General features: G+C 36.6%; 1 long non-coding RNA gene across 3 annotated transcripts in view; it reads left to right on the top strand.

The window, feature by feature from the left end:
- LOC306988548 overlaps positions 1 to 6,778 on the top strand; it is a 16,804-nt gene continuing 10,026 nt past the window's right edge. For 2 of the 3 annotated variants that reach the window (XR_013795430.1, XR_013795431.1), the window contains exon 1: positions 4,123 to 4,340. This is a non-coding gene — a long non-coding RNA (uncharacterized lncRNA). Of the gene's footprint in view, positions 35 to 4,122; positions 4,341 to 6,778 lie in introns of those variants that run through there. The other variant, XR_013795429.1, reaches the window with a different exon arrangement.

Here is a 6,778-nt window from a genome sequence, read left to right as displayed (position 1 = left end):
CGCGCCACGGCAACGGACAAGAGCAGCTCTCCAGGTGCTAAGTACTTCAGGTCTGATGAAAAAAATATACACGCTTTTGAACTTGAAAATATTTTTCCAAAATATCAAAACTTGACATTTGATACAGCCGAGTCGAAGTTCAAAATCTTTCATATATGACCACGTGGTGGCATTGCCGAATTTGCCACTGTTCTGCTGTCATATTCTAAACATTACAAATGCATCCAGCCTATTTGAAAACTATTCAGAGTACTGCTTGCAACGCATTATAAGGCATAGCTTATTAGCCATTGTTTATTTTTATGGACTACTTTTGGATGCATTTGATTTGTGTAACCGCATTTGTTGTTTACGCTGCCATTTTCTCTCATTTGCAATGTTTATGCTTAACCACTAGGTGGCAGACTTGGCTTTTTTGTGATTAGTTACTGTCCTGCAGGCTTGTCTGGGCATGTAGGTTTCTAATCTGTCCCTTATTTCCTACCTGCAGTGTTTTGTCTGGTCTTGTTTCCTCAGATAAACCATCCAGTTAACAAGATCTATAAGCCACTTAACCCAGTAAAACAAGATGCCTTGTTACGGCTCAGAAGTCACGTGACTTCCCTAATGATGGACTGCTGTGTCGGATATTATACACATATTATTTTTAATATCATTATATGATATTAGAATATTTATATGGTCACGGTTTAATAATATATATATATATATATATATATATATATATATGAATGTGATACTCAGCATTTTACCATGCTTAAATTAATTCTCCAGGTTTTCCTCTATAATCAGTGCAGACAATATAAAAAAGGTTTACTTTCAGCTGTGTTTATTTTATTAAAGGTTTACTATTTTAACCCTTTAATGCATGAATTATGACAAGGATATTTTTTCTCTTTTGTGTTTTTTTGTTGCTCTTTAGTGCTTAAAAAACAATGTTATACCGGTATTTCTTTTTCAAAGAGATTTTCAGATGTCCACTTGAGTGGACAGTATGCGTTTTTGGTTTTCAACTGAAGAGATAATTTTATAAACATGATACAGTAATAACAGTAATACTGTATATATTTAATAAACCAAATAAATATAATTATATATAAAATCATATGAAAACATTTTTTTGATGTAACGAGTAAAGTAACGCATTACAAGTAACATGCATTACATAATCAGATTACTTTTTTGACTAACAGCAAAATACATTCTACTAACACATATAAATACATTTATACCCCAAAAAAGTTACTGCAGTGCTGATGAAGTATTTTCAACAACAACAGTCACAGTAATAGTATGAATTGTAGTTGAAATATAGCTAGTGATGCATGATGTCCAATTTAGTGGACAGATGATTAATCAGAATTTCCTCTAAATCTAAAATCAATATGTGGAAAATTTGATTCAGATCATGAACAGATCATGGTTTGAACATGATTTTTTTTTTAACCTGCAAGAGTCTCCTAGGATAGAAGGAATGGATGGATATTCCAGAGCAACTTGGCATTTCTGACTGGCCATTTGGAGGAGAGAAAAAAAATCCACATATAATGGCTTGTCACTTTGTGGCAGTGTATGGCATGATGCACAGAGTCCACTGTAGAGATGTGCAACTGTGCAATCAAAAGCCATACATACGCAAGAAATGGCTTTTTGAATAGCTGTCCGCTATGGTGACCTCTATTGCAGTCTAAAATTTGAATTCTTATGTACACTTATTTTATGATGAGAACTAATAAAGCATTTTAGTAGCATTTTACTAGCTGCAAAGTTGTCGTGTTAGTGAGTAAGGTACCTGTAACTTTCAAAAGCTAGCAACAACACTAACTTTCCAAACAGAGGCTAACTGTTTTCAAAACTGTGCAACTTGTCTATTATAAAGCTACTTTTTCCAACCAGTAGCAGTTGTAGCATGACAAAATGTTACATTGCTATTTTTGTCACATCGTATTGCTGAGGTAAATATTTGTTTCTCTTCAGAAAAAGAACAGGCATATTTTAGCTTAGTTGCTTAGCTTCAATGCAGCCAGCTATGTTTTATTAGCTTAGTCAACAGTTTTTGCATCTTGAATAGCCTAGCATTTAGCTTGACCAGCTACAGTTTTAAAGCAGCTTCCCCAACACTGGTTGTTGTTAGCGAGTTAGCGAGACTTTGTTAAATGTCATTTAGCTAGCGGCCATGATGGTGGCTAATGGCTATAACACAGGCTATATTTCACATAGCAGGTTTGGTGGCATGCTGCTATAAAAATGAAATGAGAAATAGGAAGTCACTTGCTAGGTTCATGCACTTGTTGTATTGAAGCCTGTAATGTTCCGTACAGGGCTGCGGGTCGATTGGCAGCAATAGCTGAATCGATATCCGGCCCTTTTGCGCTACTTAGTGAAGAGAGGTTTGATCTATGGCATAGAATTGGTTTGGCAAGGGTCATTTATTTGTAAGCGGCCTTTATTTGAGTCGCTCACCTGCTTTGGTAATTAGAAACGGATGTAAGACTTCCGCTCAACTTCCCTGAGATTAACAGGTGAAGTTCAACGTGAATCCCTGTGCGCAAACAAACATAGACGCACATGGTCACCTATAAATAGCGATGCTCTCGTGTTACAGTTTCGCAAATGTACAATGTTGAATTTTATGTTATCCCATATGACTTCAATACCCCAGCCAACATTTTTGCTGACAGTGACTAAAATGAAGATCAAGGTGTGTATTTGGACATTTACCCTAGACATGGTCTCTTTATTGTCCCGTAGTAAACAAGCTTTGCGAACTGGCAGAAACAAAGCAGGCGCAGTAATTAAATTGGATTAAGTGGATTATGTGGCCCTTGTGATGAATTGGCAGTTTGGCACCGGAAATCAGTGTGGCCTGTCCTCACCTTACCATGTCAACCCGCCCGAAGACAGACACACACACACACACACACACACACACACACACACACACACACACACACACACACACACACACACACACACACACACACACACACACACACACACACACACACACACACACACACACACACTTTTGAAATATATTTTTGTTTTCTGAAAGGTAAATATCTCTTCATAACTATTTGATGAAGAAAAAAAGTATTAAAGGGACTAGAAAATGTTTGGTTAACCATATTCTTTAAAACATCTTTATTTTGTGTTCAGCAGAAGAAAGAAATTCATACAGGTACAACTTGAGGTTGCAGTAAATTATGACAGAATTTTCCTTTATTTGGTGAACTATCCCTTTTAAGTAATATAAAATAATATAAAATCTAAAATTATAATACAACTTCTAAAAGTAGGCTATTACAATTAATCAATATATGAATATATAATTTATTGTTCTAATTATTATAATTTAAAAATATACATATAAATAATTATAATAGTAATTATGATATACTATTTTTACATGTAATACACTTATTATAAAATAATAAAATTAATTGTACTAATAATTAATAGGCCTATATTATTTATAAAAATGAATAAAAAAGTATTATTATAAAATAATAATAAAAATATGAATTAACATATTAAGTAACTTACTAAATCATTATATTATTATTATTATTTTAAAGTATAAAATAATAGTAATATAAAATAATTGTATTATTAATCAATCTAAGTTAATCTATCAATTAATATAACATATATTATTATTATGTGACATAATAATAGGCTTATATCATAACAGAAATATACCTCAATATTATAAAAGAATAATACAAACATAATAATATTAACATTAGCCTATATTAATTAACATACTCAATTAATTAGCTAACTTAATAGACATTATTTGAGATACAACTTATTATTATTATTATTGCTACTAGCCTATGAGTTTCAGGTTTCCTAATTTGTGACATAAAGTGCTTGAACCCATGGCCACAACAAACACACTGTGCGTCTGAAATCGAGTAACGTAACTATTTGAATTTACTTTACGGACGTTAAAAAAGTATGTTCTATATAGTAGGCTATGAATATGGGAAGTATGAATGAATTTCGGATGCACTACATCCTCCAGTTGCGTCACTTCACCGCCATTCATAAATCCTCTCCTCATGGGATAGTAAATTGTCCATCAAATGCACACTTCAGTATCTCGCTTCAAAATCGTGTCACCTAGGCCTACTGTTTTTCAAATAGGCTACCATGTATTCGGACATACTACTCTTTTGGTGTGCTGTTTTTCGCATACTATAGGCTAGGGAAGGATTCCGGACGCAGCGACAGTGTCTGGGTCACAGGGCCAGGGCACATGTCAGCCTTTCCTTTGGGTAATTGACAGGAACAGGAATAGTAAATCCAGGTCACCAGGCTGCATGTAATGTGAGGTCAGTACGCTGGACGGACATAAGCTCTTTAGCCAGGTTTCACCTCACTGCGACACTGCTCTCCCACTTACGGAAAACACCGCGTCAAATTAAAGGAGACCCGTATATTTTTTCTGCTTAAAAATGTTGTACACTAAATAAACGAATTGTACTTATGCGATGTATGTGTAAAACCTTTGCAATTTCTGCAGCACTTTAGCGGAAAGGTTAATGCTAATCAGTTGTTTAGGAAGAAACATAAGAGCTAGCATAAACATCTGCTTGGAAAAGAAAGCTAGCATACTACTACAAAATAGTAAATAGCAAATGTAGAAGCTACAGTATAAGAAATGCACAGAACACATAGTGCTAGCATGCTACTCTGAATTTAGCCTATATACAGTCGTGCTCAGAATGAATCATACCCCTGGTAAATATGAGCAAAAATGGCTGTAAAAAATAAATCTGCATCGTTTATCCTTTTGATCTTTCATTCAAAAAATTGGCAAAAGTCTAACCTTTCATTTAAGTAAAATAATTGAAAGTGGGGGGGAAATCACATTATTAAATAAATATTTTTCTCCAAAACACGTTGTCCACAATCATTAATACCCCTAGAATTTTTTATGAGTAAAGTATCTCTGAACTTTATTATTCCCATTAATATTTACCTTTTTTTAGCGCACCAGGGTGACTAGGAACATGAAATTGTCTAGCTATGACTTCTTGTTCACAGGAGTTTGAAAATGAGGAAACACAAAGGCCAAATCCCCTTAATCATACATCACAATGAGTAAAACCAAAGAAACCAAAGAATATAGTTCTGATGTGCAGCAAAACATTGTTGAGCTTCACAAAATGGAAAGTGGCTGTAAGAAAATAGCTAAAGAATTGAAAATCCTCATTTTTACCATCAGGGCAATAATTAAGAAGTTATAATCAACAACTGAAGATGTTACAAATCTGCCAGGAAGAGGACGTGTGTCTATTTTGCCTTAATGGACGGTGAGGAGGACGGTTTGAGTGGCCAAAGACTCTTCAAGGATCACAGATGGAGAATTGCAGAGATTAGTTGAGTTTTGGGGTCAGAAATCCTATTTTAAAAAAAATCAAACGACCCCTACATCACCACATGTTGTTTGGGAGGGTTTCAGGAAAAATGCTCCTCGCTCATCCAAAAACAAACTCCAGCATGTTCAGTTGTCAGACACGACTGGATCTTCAAACGGCACAGGTTCTGTGGTCAGATCAAACAGAAAACACGCTAGATGGGTTTGGTGCACATGTAACCCCTCCACCCGGGTCCTTCTCACCCCGCTCCGTGCGGGTCTCGAACCCGGGTCTCCGGCATGAGAGTCAGGCACTCTAACAAGGAGGCTAAAGACTGCAGCCACTAGCGTCTGTCGCTAGAGCGCCTATTGAGATCAGAGGAGTGAGGTTTACTCGCACAGCGACAACTAGCTGGCCTCCGTTACACTCACCCCCCTAAACCTCACTCCCATCCGGGTCACGGCACCAATGTAACCCCTCCACCCGGGTCCTTCTCACCCCGCTCCGTGCGGGTCTCGAACCCGGGTCTCCGGCATGAGAGTCAGGCACTCTAACAAGGAGGCTAAAGACTGCAGCCACTAGCGTCTGTCGCTAGAGCGCCTATTGAGATCAGAGGAGTGAGGTTTACTCGCACAGCGACAACTAGCTGGCCTCCGTTACACACACACAAGGATAAAAAGTGCCCCATGTGTACAATTTAATATACCGTTGGATCTTTAATGTTGTGGGCATATTTTTCTGCTGGAGGTCCTGGACTTCTTGTTCAGATACATGGCATTGTGGATTCTATCAAATACCAACAGATAAAATGCTTCTGCTATAAATCTTATAATGGCCCGTGGTTGGATCTTCCATCGGGACAACGATCCAAAACAAACATCAAAATCAACACAAAAATGTGTTTAGGAGCACAAAAGGAAGCTTCTGCCATGACCGTCCCAGTTCCCTGACCTGATGAGTGGAGTGACCTGAAGAGAAGAAGTGTCAACATGGATCTGGGAATCTGCAGGATCTGGAGAGATTCTGTTTGGAGGAACGGTCTCTGATCTCTTGTCAGGTGTTCTCCAAACTCATCAGGCATTATAGGAGACTCAGAGCTGTTATCTTGGCAAAAGGAGATTGCAAAAGGGTATTTAATAAAAGGGTATGAATAATTGTGGCCAACGTGTTTTGGAGAAAAACATTTATTTAATAATGTGACTTCCCCCCCACTTTCAATTCTTTTACTTAAATGAAAGGTTAGACTTTTGCCAATTTTTTGAATGAAAGATCAAAAGGATAAACGATGCAGATTTATTTTTTACAGCCATTTTTGATCATATTTACCAGGGGTATGATTCATTCTGAGCTCGACTGTATATAGCCAAAACATTAGTCTTTTTTATGGACTTTTTGCATATTATTCCTTT

The sequence above is a fragment of the Phoxinus phoxinus genome (assembly GCF_949152265.1).
Source record: "Phoxinus phoxinus genome assembly, chromosome: 20".
Classification (NCBI taxonomy): domain Eukaryota; kingdom Metazoa; phylum Chordata; class Actinopteri; order Cypriniformes; family Leuciscidae; genus Phoxinus; species Phoxinus phoxinus.
Note: the sequence above shows the minus strand (reverse complement) of the source record. Positions and strands in the feature narration are given on the sequence as shown.